This window comes from Pan paniscus, chromosome 15 (genome assembly GCF_029289425.2).
Source record: "Pan paniscus chromosome 15, NHGRI_mPanPan1-v2.0_pri, whole genome shotgun sequence".
Classification (NCBI taxonomy): domain Eukaryota; kingdom Metazoa; phylum Chordata; class Mammalia; order Primates; family Hominidae; genus Pan; species Pan paniscus.
The window spans coordinates 39,323,765-39,350,826 of NC_073264.2; the positions used below are offsets into that span (position 1 = coordinate 39,323,765).

At 38.3% G+C, this 27,062-nt stretch overlaps 1 long non-coding RNA gene across 2 annotated transcripts; it reads right to left on the reverse strand.

The window, feature by feature from the left end:
* Positions 1 to 782: 782 nt before the first annotated feature.
* Positions 783 to 26,698, reverse strand: LOC134728887 (uncharacterized). 2 transcript variants are annotated; one of them, XR_010109746.1, is made up of 2 exons: positions 23,683 to 26,698; positions 783 to 1,667 (listed from the first exon to the last, which is right to left on the reverse strand). It is a non-coding gene; the product is annotated as an uncharacterized LOC134728887 (long non-coding RNA). The 2 variants fall into 2 exon arrangements; XR_010109747.1 differs by lacking the exon at positions 23,683 to 26,698 and adding an exon at positions 22,394 to 23,659.
* Positions 26,699 to 27,062: the final 364 nt, after the last annotated feature.

The following is a 27,062-nucleotide window of genomic DNA, read 5'->3' on the forward strand; positions in this document are numbered from 1 at the left end:
GAGATTATAGAGATTAGTTGGCTAGTAGTGTTTTTCAAATTTAATGCACACATAAATCACCTGATTCTAATTCGGTAGGTCTGGGGTGAGGCCTAAGATTCTGCATGTCTAATAAGCACCCAGCTAATGCTGCTGTTGCTGCCCCAGGACCACACTTTGAGAAACAAGGGGCTATTATATTGGAATACCTGTGCTCCTATTTTTCAAGGATGTTTACTTTTGTCAGATTCAGTTTGAAAATGTGTTCTTAAGTGATGCTTAGTGGGATTCCTTAGTGAAGCTCTACAAATTAGCTTGAAAGACACAAACCTGAATACAAATAGATAGTCTACCCACAACTAAAGCCTTTTTAGAGGCTAAAGTTTATCCATGTCTTTATAAACCTTGTTTTTTTTGATATGGTCAAAGCGTGGAGAACCACAAGGAAAACTTAGTGATCATAAAAGTCAATGGTAGAGGCCATTCCAGTTTACAGGATACTTGTGACTGAGACAAGGAGACACTTCCTATATTGCCAGAGACTCTTTGCAAACCTGGACAACAAATTGACTTCTCTCTACCTCAGTTTCTATAGTCACAAGTTGTGAATGTGATAGGATGTATCATGTTTAATATAGCTTGAAGGATTTGGTGAGGTTCTTTATTGAGATTATGCAATCAAACATGGGAATTATGACTTATAGACTACTATTCAATCATATTGCATTCAGATGGATCTAGGCAAATACATAAAATATAATTTTTTAATAACAAAAATGCATAAAATGAGACAGTGCAAATGCTTACCATGTAGTAACACATTTTATTTCTCAAACAATGCTATGAGAAAGGAATTATAGTTATCTCTATTATTTGGATAGACAAATAGAGATGCCAAGGTGATAAGTAACTTCACCCTGCATTAAACCAAGCTCATGGACCTTTTATGGTAGGAGGTTGCAAACTGGGGACCTGTAGATAGGTTTTGTTTGAGCTGCCTGGAGATCTTTTAAAAGTTGAATTAGTTTTGACACTTACAGGCTATTTCCCACTTCTTTTGGAAAATACAGAGTATTTGGCGCTTTAGGCTTGCATTTCCACATAGCAACAATCAGCTGGTACAGATAGCGACTCTGCCCTTATAAGGGCTGTGAGTACTCCAGTTTGTTGTAGTTCTACCTGGCCCACTTTACTTATGTTTATTATTATTTCCTCACTTGTGCACTATTTGAGTTGGAAACCCCTGTGTACCTATCATCATCAAAGATCTTTATATAACTGGGAATCACCACCCTTCGCTAGTGTTTTGTTGAGGTTTCACAGGGATGAAAGTCACTGTGCTGGGTTCCACAGAACCTAGGCACTGAGGACAAATAGCTCAGCCCTCAAGTTTTTTTTTCCGATGACATCACAGACAGAACTATTTCCAGAATTCCAGAAGTATAATATTTATTTCTATATTACAGTATGATATATATACTATATACTTCTATATTATATTAATATTTACATCTATATTACAGTATAACATTCTGTGCCATCAAGGAACATGGTTAAGTAACACTATGTCTCAAGGTGCGACTCCACACTGACGTAACAGTAGTGACTCCGTTGTGCTCCATTTTGCCTGTCCATCTCTTCTCAGATTTGCCATTTTGTCTGCATCTTGATTTTTGCAATAATCCATGCTGTAAGATGCAAAGGGAGCTGAGTAAATTTCAAGGACTTGTACTTTAAAAGTCTTCATACTACACACACACGCACACACACACAAACACACATATGTGTGTGTATATATATGTGTGTATATATATATACAGAGAGAGAGAGAGAAATGTGAGATAGTTTTACTTTTTAGATGTTTTATCTTTTAGAAAAGAATTGGGTTATTTTCTTAGATAGTTAGTTGAATCAAGGCATTTTCAAAGTCAATTTGGGTATGACTGACTCGTCACCTTCCACAGTCTGGGTCATCAATGGCATGGTTCTTCTATACAGAATGTCTGGGGTCTGAAGACAGTCAGGGAAGAGTATGTGTGTGTGTGTGGTGGGGGGTGGGGGTGGGGATGGGGCATGGAGATCTATTCTGATGAAGAGAGGACTGATTCAAGGGAAAACTATTTTTCTGGCCTGGGTTAGTAGGAAGGGGCAGAGTGTATATGGATAAGGCAGGTGAACATGCTTTTAATTAGCCTGAAACACCAGCTGGCATAGATTTCACCTGCATCCAAGCAATCGTGTAAGGATAGGAGCTTAGGAGAGAGCTCATTGTTATTCCTGAGGCATTCCGGGGTCCTCGGCCTCTAAGAAAGCAGCACCTGCTATAAATCTCCGTGTTCTCTGATTTCTGCAATCTTTCAGCAAAGCCCTTCTGCTCTCCATTCTGGAGCAGTTTCACAGAATGTGTTTTTGAACTATCTATCTGTCCCCAAGAAGTTTCAGGGCCTCAACCAGTCCACACAGCTTCAAGGGCAGCAGGGGCAGGTGCAGGAATGCTGGGCCCATCCTAGAGACTGACAGTGGAGGCCGTGCAAGCAGGTATAGCTGGCAGGCAGAACACAGAAGTCATGGAAAGGGAGAAAAAAGAGAGCAAGTTGTTTCTGAGGGCAAGGTGTGCGTGTGTGTGAGTGGGGTGGGGTGGGGTGTTGGAGGAAAAGGTTGGGGCAGAGAAAGCAAGCAGGAAAAGGAGGAACTGGCAAGCAGAGGGGACAGTCAACAAGGGTTTGTGAAGTGTGATGGGGAAAGGAATATAATTTCAATAGCAAACTTTACTGGGCTCTCCTATGGGACAGGCACTGCTTTAAGCACTATGAGGTACTATTATAATTCTCATTTTACAGAAGAGGAAGCAGAAAGACAGCAAGGTTAAACAATTTGGTTAATGTCACACAGTTAGTAATTTGTAGCACTAGGATTTAAACCCAGACGGTCTAATCCTACTGCCCAAGCTCATCAAACCCCCTGCTGCTAGGGTACTTATAAAGCAGAAGAGGATGAAAGAAACAAGGCTGAGGGTGAGCTGTTTAGAAGAGAGAGGAACTGAGAAGGTGGAGAGTTCTCCACCTGGTGGAATCACATCCTGGGTGACGGCCACCTGAGACTGGAAACCAGAGGACCAAAGTGCCTGCTTTTGCTGCACCACTTGTTAATATGACTTTGAGCCTCAGTTTCCTTATCTGCAAAGTATGAGTGACAACCTGAGTAACTGCTTGTAAGGATGACATGAAATAAGTTAGAACACATTTTGGGCATTTTCAGATGCTTTGTATGTGGTGGGACTCTAGATGCTGAGCTATGTTTCTCTTAACACATAAAGTAGGAAGCTTAATTTGATCATTGCACCTGCATTCACAGGAAGCCACTTTTCTTCTGTGATGCATTTTCCTGGCTAATGTTCCTATGTCTCTGCTGTTGGGCAGAGCTGTCATCTTCTTTATCTGGCTCTTGTGGCTCTGTTGATTTTTCCAAGTGTCTGAAAGAGCTGTACATTTTCTTACTTCACAGGATCAGTGATCCTAGCCTCCTGAGCCTGTATTATTGAACATCCTGTTAGTTACTGCCACTGCTAAGTGGTATCAGTGGCAAAGTCACTGCTATGAACTCAACAGCCACTTGGACTCTTAAAGACCGTATTTTTCCTATCTTGCCATAGCAAGATGATTTGCTCCAAGTCAAACAGAATTGATTTTTCAATTTTCTTTCCAGCGACTAATACCATCCCAGAGGTTACCAATCCTTGTTTTTACTGTCCCTCATGTTGTTTAAAGGATGCTTTCTAATTCGATGAAGTGGGAAGAGAAAGGCTGTGTGCAATTGGGAGGAGAGGAAGCAGGCAGTAATACCACCTTCTTCCCATCTCACCTATACATAGGTCATCTCAACACATCACTGTCTCTACCCAGAACCAGTGTAGGGACAGCAGTGACATGGGCAAGGCTTAGTGCGCTTGGTCTTCCCTTTTGGGGACCTGCTCAGCAATCCACTTCGCCTTCTTACCCTTGTTTCATTCTCTGCAGCTTGTTAATTCTTACTTAAACTGTCACTGCTGCTAGTGGTGGTTGACTTTTAATAGAAAAATGTGAAAAAGAAAAGCCTTTAAGACTGCCTCCCCCCTAAAATACATATTTCTGGAGATAGAATGTTCAGCTTTGGCACCAGAATTCCTTGTACCCCAAATTCCTGATTCTGGGCCTTTTCACTTTTGGCTCCTTCTGCTTTGCTTTTCCTCCTGATCGTCAACTGGCTCTATGCATTTCTTCATTCAGGTCTCTGCTCAAATGTCACCTCCCTAGAGAAGCTTTAAATTGCTTTTTTATGTATTCATAATCCCCCGCCAACCCTGATCTTGCTTTATTTTTTTCATAATGCTTATCACTACTTGACACTATATTCTATATTTGTTAATTGTCTGTGTACCTCGAAAAGAATGTAATCTGTACGAACGTCAGGAGCGTCGTCTGTTTCAATTACTGCTGTGTTCGCTAAAGCAGGATCTTATTAGGGTCTATAAGATTTTTAAAATATATTCAAGTAAGTCATTGAAAAAAGTTTTTCTAATGCTTCTTAATCTTGTTAGATATGATATGCCTTCATTTTTCTGTTTGATATGTTTATGGTTTTAGCATTTTGTCTACATTTATTCATTGATTAATAAAAATCTTAACATTTATTAAGTTGCAGTGATTGGGCTGGTGCTGAGAATAAAAAGGTAACAGCACAGTCCCATTCTTCAAGATGCTCACAGTCAAGTGAAGAAGGCAGATGAGTAACAGATAAGTGCAATGGATGTGAGATGCGAAGCTTGGCAAGACAATACACATTCTGTAGCATCTCAGAATAAATGAGAATTAGCCAGAAGACCTGGGGGTATGGGGATGTCTCTCCAGGCAGAGACTAGTGTATGTTAAGGTCAAGAAGGTGTAAGTGGCTGAGCGTGGTGGCTCACGCCTGTAATCCCAGCACTTTGGGAGGCCAAGGCAGGCAGATCACCTGAGGTCAGGAGTTGGAGACCAACCTGGCCCACATGGGGAAACCCTGTCTCTACTAAAAAAAAAAAAAAAAAATTAGCTGGGTATGGTGGCAGGTGCCCCTAATCCCAACTGCTCTGGAGGCTGAGGCAGGAGAATCACTTAAACCCGGTAGGGGGAGGTTGCAGTGAGCCAAGATTGTGCCATTGGACTCCAGCCTGGGCGAAAAGAGTGAGACTCTGTCTCAAAAAAAAAAAAAAAAAAAAAAAAAAGAAGAAGAATTCAAAAAAAAGAAGGTGTAAGCATTCATGGCAAATCCTTTGAGGTGAAGGCAGTTCAAAAAGCCCATCCTAAAGGACATGAACAAATATTGAGTGAGAAATCTGAAGATAAGTGAGGTGAGGTGGGAAATTATAAGAAGTAATGAATGCCATTTCAAAGAGTTTGAACTTCTTTAAAGACACCAAAGGATTTTAAATAAGGGAAAAATATAATTAGATATGTGTTGATTTACCCTGCTGCTTCCTCAAGGATTTTCTTTTACACCCAGAATTGGCACTGGCCACAATAGGTGAGCTGTGTAGGTATGGGAAAAAATTTTATTTATTTACATTAAATATGACTGCAGTCAGCAACAAAAAGATAAAAAGGATCTAAAGTATACAAACAGTATTCTGGTTGGCATACTTATTTTTTAAACCTTTTTAAATAGAAAATTTTAAGCATAAACCAAATAAGCAAATTGTATAATTAGCCTTCATCTGTCCATCATTCAGATTCAGCAATTGTCAATATTCTATGATTCTTGTTTCATCTGAACCCCTACTCATTTATCGCTGTTACCCTACCTCAATTATCACTGTTACCGTTCTAACAGCTCTTTTAAATATACAGTTTATATATGTCTATTGAAGTGCACCAATCCTAGCTGTAGGATTTTGACTCCTGCCCATGCCTCTGCTCAGGGCAGGATTGATTGACAGCCATCTAAGAACCAATAATGGGACACTGGAGCCCTGTGGAAGAAGCTGAGAGTTGAGGTAGAACAAAGCAGGAGGGGTAGAGGAGGGTAGAGACTGTCATAAGCAAACTGTACACTTTCCTATGCTTTCTTTTTTGATCTCACTCCCACTGAAACTTCCAGGCCTTTGGTCCTCTTATGCCAATGACAAGTCATGTGGGAAGGATGAAATTAGTTCATATCATAGGGTGCTATTTCTTTCTAAACTCTATGGCATTTTCTTTAAATCAACTTTATTGAGGCGTAATTTAGATACAAAAAGCACATCCACTTTAAATGAGCAGTTCAATAAGTATTGACAAATTTATGTATACCTGTGAACCACCACCACAACCAAGATTTAAGGCATTTCCATCTCCTCAGACATGTTCCCTGTGCCCCTTCCCAGTCCTATGCCTCCAACCATGGCAACCTCTACTGATATTCCTCACCTAAGATCAGTTTTGCCTTTTCTAAAATTTCATTAAAAGGAATTATTCAGTATGTACTGCTTTGTGTCCAGTGTCTATTCTTTCGAGCATAATATTTGTGATGACAATCCATTTTGTCATGTCAGTAGTTCCTTTCTTTCTATTGCTGAGCAGTATTCCATTTAGATGTATATGCCACAAATTAGTGATCCATTCACCTGTTGATTTTTTTTTTTCAGTTTGGGGCTATTACAAATAAAGCAGCTATGAATATTTGTATATTGGTCTTTGTATGGAAAATATATTTTTGTTTCTCTTTGGTAAATACCTAGAAGTAGAATTACGTTAAACAGATGCATATTTAACTTTTTAAGACACTTTCAAGTAGTTTTCCAAAGTGGTTGTATTATTTTACATTCCACCAGCAATATATGTGAGTTCCAGGCACTCCACATCTTTGCTTACATTTAATGTGGTCCATCTCTTATGTTATTCATTCTAGAGGATGTGTAGTGCTTTCTTACTGAGGTTTAATTTTGCCTCTGATGACTAATGATATTAAGTGCTTTTGCATGTGCTTAATGGTATTTGTATATCTTCCTTTAAAAATGCCTGTTTAAGTTTTTGACTCATTTATTGGGTTTTTATCTTTTCATTATTGAGTTATATAAATTCTTTCTATATTGTATATGTCTTTGTCAGATGTATGTTTTGTGAATATTTTCTGTCAGTGTATGGAGGAAATTTTTATTAATTCGAGATGGAGTCTTGCTTTCTCACCCAGGCTGGGGTGCAGTGGCATGATCTTGGCTCACTGCAACCTCCACCTCCTGGGTTTAAGCAGTTCTCCTGCCTCAGCCTCCCGAGTAGCTGGGATTAAAGGCACATGCCACCATGCCCGGCTAATTTTTGTATTTTCAGTATAGACAGGGTTTCACCATGTTGGCCAAGTTGGTCTCAAACTCCTGACCGACCTCGTGATCTGCCTGCCTCAGCCTCCCAAAGTGCTGGGATTACAAGCATGAGCCACTGCGCCTGGCCCAATTTTTCAGTTTTCTAAATAATTATTGATTTCTGTGTCATCAAAAAATCTCACCTCTTAAGATCTTCAGGATATTCTCTTATGTTTTATTTTAAAACTTTATAGTTTTAGGTTTTACATTTAGGTCAAGGTTCCAGTTTGAATTAATTTTTGAATGGGGTGAAGGAGGGGTCAAGGTACACTTTTTGAGGTCAGTTTGGATGTGTGGGTTTAAGGTGTCTTTGAGAACCTAGGATAGAACAATTAGGATTATAAACATAAATTCAGGAATGATTATCATTTAAGCACATAAGCTGTAGTTGACTTCTTATACATGGGACACAAGGATCAGGCAAAGGTAAAGGTAAAGGATTAAATGAAGACTTTAGCGTTGCTGCCACTTACAGGACCAGTGAAGGAGAATAGAAAGCATCCAGGAAGATGGGAGTGGTTTGAGAGACAAGATTGAGAAAATTTCACACAGGAGGGTAATGTCCAAAATATCAAATGCTGAATGCAGGTGAAGGAAGAAAAGATCAATATTAACAGGACGGTGTGTGTTTGTTTGTTTGTTTGTTTGTTTGCAAGTAACAAATCTGACTCAAACCAGCTTTGATTAAGAGACAAATATATGGACCAGGTAGTCCACTAAGAGCAAAGATAGAAGCTGGTTTTCTATACAACTGCACCAGAAAAGAGAAGACTTCTGGACTCTGTGTTTCTTAAGTTTCCTTCCTGCATGTTGGCTTCATTTTCTCCTGTTATAAATCAGCAGTTCAGTGAAAGACAGGGTAATTAATATCTCTTGGCTTAAAATCTTACAGCTTCTCCATTATAGAGTAACTGAGGCTTTCTCTATTTCACTTTTTTTTTTCTCATCTCGGTTAAAAAAAATAATCTCTGGAAGGGTTCTTTTTTTTTTTTTTTTTGAGACAGAGTCTTGCTCTGTTCCTCAGGCTGGAGTGCAGTGGTGCGATCTAAGCTCACTGCAAGCTCCGCCTCCCGGGTTCACGCCATTCTCCTGCCTCAGCCTCCTGAGTAGCTGGGACTACAGGTGCCTGCCACCATGCCTGGCTAATTTTTTCTATTTTTTAGTAGAGACGGGGTTTCACTGTGTTACCCAGGATGGTCTTGATCTCCTGACCTCGTGATCCACCCACCTCGGCCTCCCAAAGTGCTGGGATTACAGGCATGAGACACCACGCCTGGCCTGGAAGGGTTCTGAGTAAGCCTAGCTCTAGACAAATCCCACTGCCTGGATAAGTGTTATGAGAGATGTGATGCCAAAGATGGCATCTCCAATTGGAAATATAGTATAATGTAGCAGTTAAGAGTATAGACCCTTGAGCTGCCTGGCTGGGTTCAGATTTCCAGTCACTCACTTACTAGCTATGTGAAAAAGTGATATAGTTTGAATACTTGTCCCCACCCAAATCTCATGTTGAATTATAATCCCCAAGACTGGAGGTGGGGCCCAGTGGGAGGTGTTTGGGTCATAGGGGTGGATTCCTCATGACTTAGTGCTGTCCTCATGATATTGGGTGAATTCTTGTGAGATCTGGTCATTTAAAAGTGAGGGTACCTTCCCCCACCACTCTCTCTCTCTTGCTCTTACTTTCATCATATAATGTGTCTGCTCCCCCATCACATTCTACTGTGATTATAAGCTTCCTGAGGCCTCCCAAGAAGCCAAGCCAATGTCAGCATCATGCTTTCTGTAAAGCCTGCAGAACTATGCACCAACTAGACCTCTTTTCTTTATAAATTACCCAATCTCAGGAATTTTTTTATAGCAATGCAAAAACAACATAATACCAAAAAATTGGTACTGTGGGGTGGGACATTGCTGAAAATTTGGAAGTGACTTTGGAACTGGGTAACTGGCAGAGGTTGGAAGAGCTTGGAGGGCTCAGAATGTGGGAGAGTTTCTGGGGTGCCAGATGAGTTGGTCTCCCCTGTGTGAGAGGGGAGCCATGGGTGGCCTCTGAGGAGAAAGCTCTCCTTATTGCCTTCATGTCTTTCTGCCCCGAGATCATAACCGCTCAGCAGCATTCCACAGGTTGCTCAGGGAGATAACACTCCCTTGAAGCAGTGGAGCATAATCAAACATCTTGGCTCCATCTGAAACCTACTCCTATCCATTTCAGTCTTGATAAGTTGAAGATATTAAGTAGTTTAGACACACACCTTTGCTCAAGGAAATTCACAGAAACCACCACTGCTATACATCTTGTTGAATGACTCACAAGTTCTCCTTCACTGATTAATCCTTTTCCTCATCCCTTCCTACCCCTCCCATCTGCCCTAAGAACAAAGAGCTTGTAAACCAATAAATTAGGCAAAGCCAAAGAGCTCTGGGCCATGAGCAAGCCTCTGACACTCCAGTCCCCTGGACCAGCCTTTTAAACACTTATTCTGTCTCTTTCTAACTCCTTTGTCTCTGCCGGACTTGGGGAACCTGCCGGGTGGTGTGGGGCTGGTTTCCCCAACACAGAAGAAGACAGGAAGATGGGGAAAGTTTGGTACTTCTTAGAGACCAGTTAAATGGTTGTGACTGAAATGTTAATAGTGATATGGACAGTGAAGGCCAGCCTGATGAGGTCTCAGATGGAAATAAGGAACTTATTGAGAACTGGAGCAAAGGTCACATGTATCATACCTTAGCAACAAACTAGGCTACATTGTGTCCATGGCCTAAGGCTCTGTGGAAGTTTGAACTTCAGAGTGAATGATTTAGGGTATCTGGTGGAAGAAATTTTGAAGCAGCAAAGGATTCAAGGTATGGCCTGGCTGCTTCTAACAGCCTAATTCAGGTGTGGGAATAAAGAAATGACTTGAATTTTGAATTTATATTTAAAAAGGAAGCAGAATGTAAAAGATTGGAAAATTTACACCGTTGCCACATAGCAAAGGAAAAAAAAGCTTTTTCTGGGAGAGGAATTCAAGCAGGCTGTGAAGCAACCACTTGCTAGAGATATTTACATAACTAAAAGGGAGTAAAATGCTAATATCCAAGACAATGATGGGAAAAGGCCTCAAAGATATCTTTGGGATCTTCATGGCAGCCCCTCCTATCACAGGCCTAGTGGCCTAGGAGGACTAAATGGTTTCATGGGTCAGATCATGCTGCTCTGCACAACCTCAGGACACTGCTTTTTGCATCCAGGCTGCTCCAGCTCCAGCTGTGGCTCAAATGAGCCAAGGTATAGCTCAAGCTGCCATTTTGGAGAGTGCAAGCCATAAGTCTTGGCAGCTTCCATGTTGTGTTAAGCCTGCAGGCACACAAAATGCAAGAGTAAAAGAGGCTTGGCAGCCTCTTCCTACATTTCAGAGGGGTATGAGAAAGCCTAGGTGCCCAGACAAGAGCCTACTGAAGGAGTGGAGGCCTCAAAAAGAATCTCTACTAGGACGGGACAGAGGGGAAATGTGGGATTGGGGGCCCTACACAGATTTCCCACTGTGTGTGGGGTACTGCCTAGTGGAGTGGTGAGAAAAGGACCACTATCCTTCAGATCTGAGAATGGTAGATCCACCAGGAGCTTGCACTTTGCTCCTGGAAAAGCCTCAGGCACTCAACATCCTGTGAGAGCAGCCTTGGAAATTTTACCCTCCAAAACCATAAAAACAGAGCTACCCAAGGCCTTGGGTGCCCACCCCTAGCATCAGTGTGCCCCGGATGTGGAACATGGAGTTAAAGGAGATTACTATGGAGCTTTAAGATTTAATGACTGCTCTGCTGGGTTTTGAACTTGCATAGGGCCTGTAGCCCCTTTCCTTTGGGCAATTTCTCCCTTTTACTCAATTCCTATATCTCCATTGTATCCTTGAAGTAAAAAACTTGTTCTGAAGGGCCTTGCCTTGTCTCAGATGAGACTTTGGACTTTTGAGTTAATGTTGGAATGAATCAAGACTTTAGGAGACTGTTGGGAAGGCAAGACTGTATTTTACAATGTGAGAAGGACATGAAATTTGGGAAGGGCCAGGGGTAGAATAATATAGTTTGGATATTTGTCCCTTCCCAAATCTCATCTTGAATTGTGATCCACAATGCTGAAGGTGGGCTGGGTTGTGGGTATTTTTGGTCACGGGGATGTATCCCTCATGTTCTGGTGCTGTCTTCATGAAAGTAAGGTCTTGCAAGATTTTAAAAGTATGCAGCACCTCCCCACAACTCTCTCTCTCTTGCTCTTGCTTTCACCATCTGACATGCCTGCTTCCCCTTTGCTTTCTGATATGATTGCAAGCTTCCTGAGGCCTTCCCAGAAACTGAGCAGATGTCAGCACCATGCTTCTGTAAAGCCTGCAGAACTATAATCCAATTAAACCTCTTTTCTTTATAAATTTCCCAGCCTTAAGTATTTCTTTACAACAATGCAAAAATTTCCCAATACAGGAAGGGAGACTATAATTATCCTTTGTGTAAACCAAAGGGCATCTGGAGGATTGGCACTGAGCATATGACAGTGACATCCAATGAAAGGTGGATGTAGAACCCAAACTGAATTGCTTTGTGAAGTGAATGGGAGGTGGAGAAGTAGACAATGGACAAAGACAATTCTAGAGGCTCAGTTGTGAAGAGAGAGAGAGGGGGTAATATGGTAATTACACAGGGATCAATGCCTGCATGTTTTAAAAACTAAGGGTAAAAATTTTAGTATAATTTATATATTAAGAAGATAGAGCCACTAAAAAGATGTTAATAATAGAGGTGAAATTAAGTGGAATGATAAGCAAGGAACACGAAAAGTAAAGGAAGGATGCAATCAAGAGTTCTGTCTGGAAGGATTAGTCTCAGGCAAGCTCATACTGAAAGAAAGAGAAAAGAAGAATGTGGAGGAGAGAAATACGTAGATGGAAGGAAGGGCAAAGATGGAAAGGCAAGCATCTTGAAAGGTGAGACTATGTCTTAGGTGTCTTTGAATTGCCACCACTCAACGTGGCACTGCATGTGGTAGGCATGAATAAACATTTCTGCAGTTGAATTGAGCTCATGCCCAATGGCCTCTGTTCTCTCCATAAAGTTGAGGTTTTGACATTGAAGGGAATGAGAAGAACATAAGGTAAGGAAAGGATGGAAAGATAAAGCTATGGACTAGCTTTGTGGTATATAGAATAGATGCCATTGTCAGACAGATGAAGATGCTTTTCTTTTTATGCACCTTGTAAAGTATGTGCAATATTGAGAGGGAATTGTTTCATCCTCAGTGTGCAAAAGAAAAGAGTAATTACTTTTGTGCAGATAGGATTTTTAAGTCTCTATATTAGAAGTCTGTCTTCATTAGAAGTTTGTTGGGGTTCAAAAATGTTGCAGAGAAGATTTTGGACTTCAACTCTGATTTTACTCTCTATTTTTTCTTTCTTTTCCTTAATTCCTTATATCTCACTGCATATTATCAATTTAGCTGATCCCTCTCTAGTCTAACCAGCAGTACCTTTACCCAAAGCTTTCAGAAATGTCCAAGGTTTAAACTCAAGGAGTCAGAGATGTTACTCTAAGGGTCACCTCTCTTCTGGAGAATAGAATATAAGAAGAACATAAGACAAAGCACAGATTTTTATGAAACATGATTGAGTGGAGCAAATGTAACACAGTTCTAAAGTTACAAATAATCCTTAATGACCTTCTGCTAGATAAAGCAGCAGATTGGATAAAATGCATATTTCATGCTGTATATTTATAACTATTCATCTATATTCTGAAATGCAATAATGTTTCAAATATATTAATTTGAATATCAAATATAATGTATAGATATTCTGGTTACTGGGCACTGTTATTTGCTATGAAAGCAATGAAGGAAAGGTTATTAGATTTTTTAAGGCTGTTTTGCACATGTTTCCATCACCATCATTCTGCCTAAAGCTTAAAATCTTTAGGACCCACATTTTTACTACAAAAGTAGTTTATATCCTTTGTATGCTGGTGAATTTCATGATCATGAGGTATCCTATCTATCTTTCTTTCTGTATTAGTCCATTTTCACACTGCTCATAAAGACATACCTGAGACTGAGCAATTTACAAAAGAAAGAGGTTTAATTGGACTTAGAGTTCTACGTGGCTGGGGAAGCCTCACAATCATGGTGGAAGGCAAGGAGGAGCAAGTCACATCTTATGTGGATAATGGCAGGCAAAAAATGAGAGAGCTTGTGCAGGGGAATGCCTCTTTTTAAAATAATCAGATCTCAGAGACTTATTCACTATCATGAGAACAGAATGGGAAAGACTTGCCCCCATGATTCAATTACCTCCTACCAGGTTCCTCCCACAACATGTGGGAATTCAAGATGAAACTTGGGTGGGGACACAGCCAAACCATATCATCTTTCCTATTTTATTCAAATGTTACTAGGAACTGATTAAATTCTAGAAAACAGTAAACACTCAAACATCACCTACTATATGAAGGCTTCCCTAGCCTTAACCAGCTATTGGTTTCTTCCTCTATCTGTTCCTGTAGCTTCGTGGTCTTTTACCCACCTATAAAAATGTATATAGTGTTTTATAGTTACATTTTGGTTTTATTATTTCCTCCTCTAGATTGATGTAAGGCAGAGATTATGTCATTTTTCTCTCTGTATCTTTTGGGAGACAATTTTCTTGGCATTTCTGCACATCTTGCATCAATTTTTATTATGGACTATATTTTCAAAAATGTTTGTATAGCAAACAACCGTGGAAAATGTAGTGTCTTACCCTACAACAGAAGGTAGACTTTCTTCTGGCTAGGATAATAAAAATATTTCCCTTGAGGCAAATGATTAGGAGGTATTCTAGCAATCTCCTTTAAAGGATGGAATTTCCTAAGCTCCAGGTTCCTCAGCTGTGACACAAATCCACTGTGGGTGCAGTATCCACCTGGGATGCCTTAATATCACCTGCATACAACTAAGAGGAGGGTGGTGATGGAGAAGGGAGATTGGTGTGAACATGAAGCTCATACTGCCCACTGTGCTGTGAGTAATCAAGTCCTTTTCTCTGACCCCAGAGTATCATGTCTCCTACAACGTCCACGAAATGGGGCAGGCCTGTTAGCTTGCAAGTAAGGTAAAGTCTCAGACCTTCACAGTTCTTGGCAGTTTCTCTAATATATAGCATGTTGTCTGGAAGTGTAGGGGAGTGAAGTAGATTTTCAGTTTTCGAGTACATTTAATCTAACATACTTTGATTTTAACTACAGAAGAGATATTTTCATCATTTTTTAAGTTACAAGCTGTATTATCTTTGTAAATTTCTTAATCTGTCTATATCTCAGTTTCCTTACGTGTAAAATGGGAAAAATAAAAGTATTGGCCTTATAGGTTTGTGGTGGAAATGGAGATGTACTGACAAGACCCCTCTTCTAGGAAAGACCTGCCCAGCTGTAAAGACAATAGTCAGCAGACGGCCTCCATCAATTTGCCCTTAAGGTCTGCCTGAGATGCAGAGTCACATTACCTGAGATCATTCCCATGTCTGGGCAATCTGCATCCAGTAATGGTGCAGTGTGTTTATGGTTTTCATAAAGGATCAGTCATTTGGGTCCCATATGGGACAACTTTGTTGGGCAATGTAATTGCTTCAGAGCCCCCTGCTGGTTTGGCTGAGGCCTTGTCAGGCCTACACCACAATTCAATTTCTCTCTCAGGGCAATTGTGCTTCATTTCACAAATTTCCCTTTCTTTTACAACTTTTGATTCTTGACAGACATTCTCCAAACTCTGTCCTAGCATCAGCTTCTGGAGCACTCAAACTGCATCAGGGGTATTGTAGGTAGTAAGAGAGTAAGAGCACATCAATCATTCAATGCAATCCTTGTATACAGTTGGTACACATTAAATATTAGCTTCTTATTGTTATAATTAATATTATGATGATCAACTATATGGAACACCCTAAAAGCATGGTCCCTGAAACCCAGCATGCTGGTGCTCTCCAAAAGTGTGTTTGTTTGGTAAAGATGAAAAGGATAATTAAGTTACTAAAATCCTACCATAATGGGTGATAGTTGAAACAATCAGAGATATTCAATCAAGAGAAAGAAAGCTTTGGAAAGCATCCGGTAGCTGCCTGACAATACTCAAATGGCTGTGATCTGAAAGTGAGATTAGACTGATTCTGAGGGAACCCAGAAGTGAAGACAGGGCCTTGCTGACCTGCATAGCCTCAGGACACTGTTCCCTGCCTCTATGCCACTCTGTCTCCAGCCTTGGCTCAAAGAAGCCCATGTACAGTGTGGCCCACCACTTCACAGGGTGCAAGCTGTAAGCTTTGGTGGCTCCCATGTATTTTTTTACAGCAATGCAAGAACAGACTAACACACCTTCATTTTAAAAGTTGCCCAAGAAGAGACGGGCAACTTTGTCAAGGAGTCAAATTGCCTTTGGGGTGTGGGGGAGGAGAATGGTGCTGTAACCCTTGATAATTTTAAGTTTGAAAGTTATTAAACTTAATCATATGTACTGGGGTAGCCCTCCCTGGCCCCTGAGGTGAAACTTACTGGAAGAAAAGTCACGTTCTTAATTCCAAAACTGTTAACACAAGCCTGTCAAAAGGTCCTAGAGAGCTAGCTCAAAGCACAGCCTATGGTGAACTCAGCATTTCTTTCATTATAAAGTGGTCTGGTAAGAGTTTGAGTGGGTGTGTGCTTGTGTGTGTGTGTATGTGTATATGTGTGTGTCACAGGAGAAGATAAGAATCATATCTTTTTACCCTGGGTTAATGTAGTTACACATTTTCTCTTCCCTCAATTCATGACAATGTCCTGTATCCCCTGTAGTTCTGAAGGTGCTGTGCTGTTGACAACACCCTGGTTATGGGCCTCTCCTCTGTGGACGTGGGCAGGCTATATGGACAAGCTAGAGAGAATAGTTTCATCATCTGCAGCCAGTTCCAGTTGGTATCAGGGTCAGCTTCTTTGTGGCTATTTGGATGGAGCAAAGTTACACATAATAGATGTGAATTTATGTATGTGTGTTTGTGTGTAGAGAGGGTTGGTGGTAGATGAAAGGATGTATTGTCAAAATAGATGTTTCCAGTCCATATCCAAAACTAATTTTTTGTGTCAACATAGGGCCTTATCAAAAAGCCCTTTTGTGAGTTTTCTGAACAAGGATATTCATGTTTTCAGCTGAAGGTACTGCTAGGAAAGTCTCCTGAGGTGCAAGGACAGCAGGATATTTCAGGCTATAGTAAATGGCCCACTCTCCTTTCTTTGGTTATATTAATTTGAGAGACACACTTCACTTTTTTCCTGCCTTTTTCACTTTTTTCCCCTTATACCTGCTTGTTTTCTCTTGGGTAGTCATTGCAAGGTTGTAACACAAAGGATTCAGTCTCTTAGGGAAACTTTTTCCAGTTTCCTATAATGCTTTATGTGGGGAGACCAGAGGTAGTTGTAACACTGGGAAGAGAAAATTTGCCTTTTTCTGCTCTCTCCTGAGAAACTATCACCAAAAACCTGGTTTCTATGGTAGCGCACGCCTGGATCACTACAGTACTGCCAGGCTCTGATTTTTGGCAGCAACATCAGCAAATACAATTAAGAATGATACGTGTCAAGGGGTTGATGAACCTTTCCAGTGTCTTTTCTGTAAGTCACTAATAACCAGAACTGACCTTCCCTGTTTGAATAAATACCACTGGCCTTCAATGATTTATTATGAAAAGGGAGTAAAACACTAGCAAGAAAAGTAAGACATTCTCTGGATAAGTGGGAGGAGCTCAAAGTGGATTAATTTGAACATTAAGGGGAATATAACCTTATTTTATGAAGTATAATATGTCCGATAATATTGATTAGGATAAGCTAGCTCATGAAAAAGTCAGGATCATGCATACCATGACATAGCAAGAATCCAATGAGCCTGACTGGATTTCAGTCAAGCCAAATTTCAGACCCAGATTAATATCAACTGCCTTATCAGCAATACTTCATGAGTTTATAGCTCCTTTTTTAGTTTGGGAGTCTTATTCAGGTGATGAGTGATCCTCTCTAAAGGTGAGACATTCAGCCACAAATTCAATAAATTTCAAGTACAAATATATTTTGTTCAAAAATCTCAGCCTAAAAGTCTGCTGGGATGATGAGGAACGAAAGACACAAGGACTTTATTTTGCTAAGCCTAGTGAAAAAGGAAAATGCAAGTTCTCCAGATAGTAATGACATCCCCAATGAGCACTTCAACTACGAAGGAAGCAAAATTGAGTTAAAATTCATATGTCTGCAGGGGCTGATCATGAGACCGTTTGTAGAAAAGCTAGAACAGAAGATGCTGTTTAACTCTACCTGTAAGTGTCTTGCCAGACATTGTATAAACATTTAATTCAAGGAGGAGCAAGAAATAGTGCCCATTATCTTCTGTGATAACACAGCATCTGATTACTTGTTCTCTCAGATACCCTGCAGTTCAGAGTATTAATTTCTCTATACCTTGAAGTGGCTGATAGCAATATCTTTCAGGTCTTTAATTAAAGGCTAAAAGCTGATTCTAGAATCTCTCCATTGTCTGGAGCTATTCTGATACAAACTCAACTTGCCACAAAGAATCTCTGAAAAAAAAAAAAAGAAAATGAAAGAGAAAATAGTTGAAAAGAAAAATACCAGGTATTTAATTCAATCTCCATTAAGCTTTCCCTCACATATAATCTTTGAGTTAGACAGTTCCTCTCCCATAAGGATAACACTTTCTTGTCACTAATCCCTGGATAACACAAGTCAGGGGAAACAGGAAATACATACAATAATAGATTTGAGTCTCTGGATTTTTCATTTAGCCAATAGTAAGGTAGGAAAGTGGCCAGATAAAAAAATAAAACAGCACAGACAGAAAATATCTATTTGTCCATGGAGAGAACACAAGCACTTGATGGACAGAAGCCCAGAATATACAGGATTGTTTTTTCACACATAAAGCAATATTTTAAATACTCTGTGGTGTATTCATTTTAACTTAATCGAGCAAATGCAAATACATTAAAGAGTCCCATAGCAGCACCATTTTTAATAGCAACAAACAGAAAATAACTTGTTTATACTGTGACTATTATTTAGATATTATAGGTCACTAATTATTTAGATCGGGGTCAATAAACTATGTTTTGTGGGCCAAATCCAGCCTATAGCCTGTTTTTGTCAAGTTTTATCAGAGTACAGCCATACCCATCAGTTATGTATTATCAATGGCAGAGTTGAATAGTTGTGACAGAGACCAAATATTTCACAAAGCCTGAAATTTTTGCCATATGATTCTTTACAGAAAAAAAGTCTGACAACCAGCAATACAAATGGTTGCACATATATTCAATGGAACACTCTGTTACAATTAAAAGAATGTAAAAGGTTGGTATATAACAACATAAAAAGATATCAATATCAAGAAAAAATGATTCAAAACAGTGTGTATATAAGTATTTTCAGATTCCGTTTGCCTAAAAACAAAGCATATGCATATGCATCAAACTTCTGAAAGCATATACACACACAAAAACTTAATAATGATTACCTCTGGTGAATGAAATTAGGAAGTAGGACTGGGGAGAGGGAGAATGAAGACAGAAAAGAGGGAGAAACATTTATTTAATATCCCTCTATATCATCACAAATTTTAAAATGCCCATATGTTATATAATTGAAAATAAAATGAGAATTATAGAAGCAATAGGAATTTAAGAATATTTTATTTGTAGAATGAATGAATGTAATTCTCAATGATATAATGCCAATTTTCTTTTCTTACGAATGTTTTTGTTGAATGTTTATGTAATATTTCCTGTGTCTTTGACTAACAGAGTATGTGTTATCTCTTGCTTAAATATCTATCTGTGATTTTAGTATCACTATTTCCTTTAGATGATTACAACTTACCTCTTCATTAGTGAAGTGAAAAAAATCACTAAGACATTTTATAACATATTTTTGCCGTGAGGAATTTCACATAATAGTGTTGTTTTCCAATATGATTTATAAAGTGCTATCTTAAACCTCTCGAGTTTTCACACAAATTTAACAATTTTTGGTGTTTCTAATTGTAGAGAAAGATGTTTGATTTGGGACAAATTATTTAAATATTTCATGATTTCTTAATTTGCAGCATAGAAAAATGTTACCTACCTTACCACATAAAATTTTTGTGTTAAGAAGGTTTTTAATGGTTCCATAAATTATCAATTATTTCAAATATATTCATTTTGGCACAGTTTTAGTGCAATCAAAATGTGGACAGTCACAAGAAGATTTTTGATTGTAAATGAGTAGGGAATCAATTAAAACAGTGTTCTAGAAGAACTGTAGTCTTGAATTTTAGACTCTTAGACCACAAACGAACCTGGAAAAATCACACATAAACTGTACAAAATTAGATAATATGGGCTTCAAGCGAAAACAACAGCAAGCTCTCTTTCGGTATGAAAACTCTACTTTTTTTTTTTTTTTTTTTTAAAGAGCCAGTGCTTGTTTTCTTGTCTCTAAAATGTGGATGGTTACACTGTATCTGCTTACCAAATTCATAGAATTCTTGTGAAAATTAAATGGATTAATTTATGCTAGAGAAATCTGTAAATTATAAATCTCTGTACAATAATTTTTCAAAATATGGTATGCAGATAATTTTGGGGGGGGTGACAAAATTTTTATGTTTTAATGATTACATATCTATATTTACTTCTTGTTTATGATGAGTGATATGCTACTTTTATTGTAGCTTCCTTTGAAATTAATGTATGGAGGTAAAAATGTGGGTCAACTTAAAATTACTAATACTATAGGTAAAATGTGGATATGACAAAAATCGTGATGATGGTATGTGCACAAGTGAAGTTCAGAAAACATTGCATTGTGAAGATATAAATTTGATTTAGATTTTCTTATTTTAGTATATGATTCTCAACTGGCATTGTTTAATTTGCTGTGGTTGCAAACATATTGTGTTAAAACGAGACATATGGAGCTCTTTTACAGCAAAAGAAGAAAGAAATGAAGAAACAGATGCCTGAAGCATTTGGGAAAGTAACTCCACTGCAGCTGAAATACTGGATGTTGCAGGGTCCATTGTCCCAAGTTAGTATATGTTGCATTGATTTCATTGAAAGAAGAAAAACAACGATAGTTAGAGGACTGAAAAGTATACTTCTAGAGAGAGAGGGCCTGCAACATTTCTGAGAAATTAACTTTAGTTCACATTACCTTAAAAATTACTCTGGAGAAGTGTGATTTCTATGATGAGCACATCCTACTGCATGTCAGATCTGACTTCCCAGCCCAGTGAGACACTAAAGCTGCTTGAATTAAGTACAAGTAGCAAATAGGACGTGGGTTGGCCTTTGGGAAACCACTTCTGTGTTTACAACCTAATGCTACTGGAATTCTGATTGAACCTTCATGACTTTAGGTGACAAAGGCATACCAAACTCAGGCTGGGAGGAAATGAGTTGGGTCAGTGGTGCCCATCTTCCTCTATGATCTACAAAGCAAAAATGTCATGCCATACCCCAGCAACAAGCTCACCCTCAAACTTCCTCTGATTCCTTTCCTAGTTTGCCCAGTAGACTGTTCCAAGAGAAGAAGTCCCTTCTCCAGGGCACCTGTACATTTTCCCCTCTTGTTTCCTTAAACCTGGGTTCTGCCTGAAAAGAATGCATTTTTTCCCCTCATCCAATTTCATGCCTTTACTTAGGAGTGCAAAAGCAAGCTACTGCATTGGAAATTGAGGAATTGATTCCCAGAGTCTCACAAAGCCCTGAAGCAGAGCAGTTCCAGTCTCTACCCTTCATTTAGGATATTGGTGCTTCCTGGTTTCTAGTTCCTGCCTGTATGACTACTGATTTCTTATGTCTCTGCAAATTCCGGCGACTAAGGAATTGCTTATGCAGCAGTTCAGAGGCAAGATGGAGTATCTCTTTCCATTATTTATTTAAAAAATTCTTTGAAGGCTGCCATTGAACCTCAGCAGGGAAGTTAGGATTTTTCACCCACACATAGTGATTTTATTCCTCTGAAGCCTTATATGAATTATTAAGCTTTTAAGAAAAGAGAGCAAATAGAGTTTTGCAAGGTAATCAAAAGCAAATATGCTAATTTGGGTCTATAGGACAGTATTTTTATCAGAAGGAACATTAAGGTTAGCTCTGTTATTCATCTAAATTAAAGAAATCAAGAAAAAGAACAAGACTAGCAAATTACCTTTACTCATGGTCGAAATTAGCCCTATCTTGGACTCTTTCTTAATAGTCTTTCTCAGCATAAAACCTAGTTACTAGGATACGGCCGTGTGGCAGCATCTTTATTAGAAATTGTGTGGGAGAAAAAAAGGTCAGAGACTCATTTCCAATAACAGTTTGACAAGTAACACGAAGAAAAGGGCAGGAAGGAATTGAGGCTTGTGATGTTTTCTTATATCAAGATTTTGAGATAATAGCACTTATGTGAATAGGAAGTCTCCAGGAATACAGTTTATTAATCTCAGGGTTCAAAGAAAAAGACATGGTACCATATTATCATGAAAATTAAAACAAGCCTAAAAAGATACATAAATATCAGGTAAAGGACAAAAATATCATCACTGTTAAAATTTTTTTAAATCTTTAGCTATATCCAAAAATCTTATAATTATATTGATAGAAGTCACATCTTCAATTACCATAATTGGTCAATAGTCAATAGTTAAAGGGCGTAAGCATTACAGAAAACTTTATAAGACCCAGGTGGGTCTCCTAAATCCCACAAAAAGGTCATTATCCCTCTCTGTACTGGTAGATCTTTGTATCAGAATAGAGATATATTTGTAAAATTTGTACTAATGAAAATTTCTTTGAGTTAAACTCCATCTTATCATTGTCTTCTAATGAAATTAATGATGTATTAATAAATTAGTAGGTTTTAATAATCAGAATTATGCCACTTTAGAGACATACTAATACATTTCCAAAATTCACATAAAGATGTCAAACCTCTATGGTTAAAAAGTCTAAGTTATTAACAATTTACTGTGTAACAAAGAAATCAAGACAATAAAAATACTTGACATTTCAGACACTCGGCCTTATCTCTCCTTTCCTGGGCTTCTCCCTATCTTGAGCATTGCTATTGCACACAAAGGCAGAAGGGGCCAGAACAGTGTTGTACAGTTTGGCTTCCAATATGCCTGGCATTGAAACTCAGGTCTGTACTAGCTTCCCAGCAATGGTTCTTAACCAGAGCGGAATGGCTGAAATGACAAACATAGGATTCAGAATCTAGATGGCAATAAATCTCATTGAGATTCAGGAGAAAGTTGAAATGCAATCTAAGGAATCTAAGGGATCCACTAAAATGATTCAAGAGATGAAAGACAAAAATAGCTATTTTAAGAAAGAACCATATGGATCTGATAGAGCTGAAAGACTCACTACAAGAATTTTATTATCTAATCCCAAGTATTAACAACAGGATAGACCAAGCTGTGGAAAGAATTTCAGAGCTCAAATACTGATGCTTTGAATCAACTCAGACAAAAATAAAGAAAAAAGAATAAATAAAAATGAACAAAACCTCTGAAAAATATAAGATTATGTAAAAAGACCAAACCTATGACTCATTGGTGTCCCTGAAAGAGAGGGAGAAACAGCAAGCAACTTGGAAAATATACTTGAGGATATTGTCCACAAAAATTTCCCCAATCTTGCTAGAGAAGTTGACATTTACATTCAAGAAATTCAGAGAACCCCTGAAAGATACAATACACAATGACCATCCCCAAGACACATAGTCATCAGACTCTCCAAGGCCAATGTGAAAGAAAAAATATTAAAGACAGTTAGAGAGAAGGTGCAGGTAACCTATAAAGGGAACCCCTTTAGGTTAACAGTGGACCTTTCAGCAGAAATCCAACAAGCCAGAAGAGATTGTGGGCCTATATTCAGCATCCTTAAAGAATTTCCAACCAAGAATTTTATAGCCAGTCAAGCTAAGCTTCATAAGCAAAGGAGAAATAAAATTATTTTTAGACAAGCAAATACTAAGGGAATTTGTTATCACCAGACCTACTTACAAGAGGTCCATAAGGAAGTGCTAAACATGGAAATGGAAGATCATTACCAACCAAAACAAAAGCACACTTAAGTACATAGACTATTGACACTATAAAGCAACTACACAATCAAGTCTACATAACGACAAGTTAACAACATGATGACAGCATCAAATCTACACATATCCATACTAACTTTGAACATAAATGGGCTAAATACTCCACTTAAAAGGCACAGAGTGACAAGTTGGATAAAGAAGCAAGACCCAACTTTATGCTGTTTTCAAGAGACCCATCTCACCTGCAGTGACAACCATAGGCTCAAAGTAAAGGGACAGAGAAAGATCTATCAAGAAAACAAAAAACAAAAAAGAGCAGGGGTTACTAGTCTTATTTCAGACAAAATAGACTTTAAATCAACAATGATCAAAAAGGACAAAGAAGGGCATTACATAATGATAAAGTGTTTAATTCAACAGGAAGACTTAACTATCCTAAATATATATGCACCCAACATAGGAGGACTCAAATTCATAAAATAAGAAGTTCGTAGAGACCTATGAAGGGGCTTAGATAACCATACAATAATAATGGGAGACTTCAAAACCCCACTGACAGTATTAGATCATCAGGACACAAAACTAACAAAGATATTTGAGACCTAAACTCTACACTTGACCAAATGTATCTAATAGACATCTACAGAACACTCCACCCAACAGCAATAGAATATACATTCTTCTTATCTGTACATGGCACATATTCCAAAATCAACCACATGCTTGGCCATAAAGCAATTCTCAAAGAACTCAAAACAACTGAAGTCATACCAACCACACTCTCGGACCACAGCACAAAAAAAATAGAAATCAATACTGAGAGGAACTCTCAAAACCATACAATTACATGGAAATTAACCTCCTACTGAATGACTTTTGGGTAAACAATGAAATTAGGGCAGAAATCAAGAAATTCTTTGAAACTTTTATCAGTTTCAAAGATACAACATACCAGAATCTCTGGGACACAGCTAAAGGAGTGTTAAGAGAAAAATTTATAGCACTAAATGCACACATTAAAAAGTTAGTTAGAAAGATCTCAAATTAGCAACCTAACCTCACACCTAGAGGAGCTAGAAAAACAAAAGCAAACCAACCTCAAAGCTAGCAGAAAAACATAATGAAAATCAGAGCTGAAATGAATGAAATGGAAATGAGAAAAAACACACAAAAGAGAAACAAAACCAGAAGTGTCTTTTTTGAAAGAATAAATAAAATTGATTGATAGACAACTAGCTAGAATAATAAAGGAAAAAGGAGAAAAGCCAAATAGATACAATCAGAAATAATAAAGGGGACATTACCACTGACCCCACAGAAATACAAAATGCCCCTGAGACTATTACAAACACTTCTATACAAACAAACTAGAAAACCTAGGAGAAATGGATAAATGCCTGGAAACATAGAACATCCTAAGATTGAACTAGGAAGAAATTGAAATCCTGAACAGACCATTAATGGATTCAGAAATAGAATCAGTAATAAAAAAACCTACCAAACAGAAAAAGCCCTGGACCAGACATATTCACAGCTGAATCCTACCAGATGTATAAAGAAGAGCTGGTACCATTCCTACAAAACCTAGTCCAAAAACTGAGGAGGAGGGACTCTAACTCATCGTATGAGACCAGCATCATTCTGATACCCAAACCTATCAGAGACACAATGAAAAAAAGAAACTTCAGGCCAATATCCCTGATGAACATAGATGCCAAATCCTGAACAAAATACTAACAAACTGAATCCAGCAGCACATCTAAAAGCTAATCCACCATGATCAAGTGGTGGATTCCTTTTGGGATTCAAGGTTGGTTCAACATACACAAATTAATCAATGTGATTCATCACATAAACAGAACTAAAAACAAAAACCATGTGATTATCTTAATAGATGTGGAAAAGGCTTTTGATAAAATTCAACATGCCATCATTTTAAAAACCCTCAACAAACTAAGCATCAAAGGAACATATCTCAAATTAAGAGTCATGTATGACAAACCCACAGCCAACATATACTGAGTGCACAAAATCTGAAAGAAGTCCTCTTGAGAACCGAAGCAAGACAAGGATGCCCACTCTTACTACTCCTATTCCACATAGTACTGGAAGTCCTACCACAACAATCAGGCAAGAAAGAGGTATAAAAGGCATCAAAATAGGAAGAGGGAAGTTAAACTACCTCTCTTCACAGATTATATGATTCTTTACCTAGAAAACCCCATATCTCTGCCCAAAAGCTCCTATACTATAGCTATCTGATAAACAACTTCAGCAAAGTTTCAGGATATAAAATCAATGTACAAAACTCAGTAGCATTTCTATACATCAGTAACTTCCAAGCCAAATAAAGAACATAATCCCATTCACAATAACCACAAAAAGAATAAAATACCCAGGAATACTAACCAGGGAGGTGAAAGATCTCTGTGATGAGAATTACAAAACACTGCTCAAAGGAATCAGAGATGGCACAAGCAAATGGAAAATCATTCCATGTTCATGGATAGGAAGAATCAATATTGTTAAAATGGCCATACTACTCAAAGCAATTTACATATTCAGTGCTATTCCAATCAAATTAACAGTGGCATTTTTTCACATAATTAGAAAAAAACTATTCTAAAATTCATATGGAATTTTAAAAAAGTCTGAATAGCCAATACAATCCTCAGCTGAAAGAATAAAGCCAGAGCCATCACATTACCTGACTTTACTATAAGGCTACAGTAACCAAAATATTATGGTACTGGTACAAAAACAGACACATAAACCAATGGAACAGGTTAGAGAACCCTGAAACAAAGCTGCACACCTACAACCATATGATATTCAGCAAAGCTGACAACAACAAGCTCTGGGGATAGGACTCCCTATTCAACAAATGGTGCAGGGATAACTGGCTAGCCATATGTAGAAGATTGAAACTAGGCCATTTACTTTCACCATATTAAAAACTCAACTCAAGATGGATTAAAGATATAAATGTAAAACCTAAAGCTATAAAAACTGTACAAGAAAACCTGGGAAGTACCATTCTGGACATGAACCCTGGCAAAGATTCCATAGTGAAGACTTCAAAATCAATCGCAAGAAAACTAAAAATTGACAAGTGGCACCTAATTGAAGAACTTCTGCACAGCAAAAGAAACTATCAACAGAGAAAACAGACAACCTACAGAATGGGAGAAAATATTTGCAAACTGTGTACCCAACAAAGGTCTAATATCCAGATTCTAGAAGGAACATAAATCAACAAGAAAGCACAAACAATCCCATTAAAAAAAATGGGCAAAGGGCATGAAAAGACACTTCTCAAAAGAAGACATATATAAAGCAGCCAACAAGCATCTGAAAAAAATGCTCAACATCATTAATCATTAGAGAAATGCAAATCAAAACCCCAATGAGATATCATCTCACACCAGTCAGAATGCCTATTATTAAGTAAAAAAAAATATGCTGGTTAGATTGTGGAGAAAAGGAACGCTTATAGACTGGTGGGAATGTAAATTAGTTCAGCCACTGTGAAAAGAAGTTTGGAGATTTCTCAAAGAACTGAGAACTAGCATTCAACTTGGCAATCCCTTTATTGGGTATATACCCAAAGGAATATAAATCA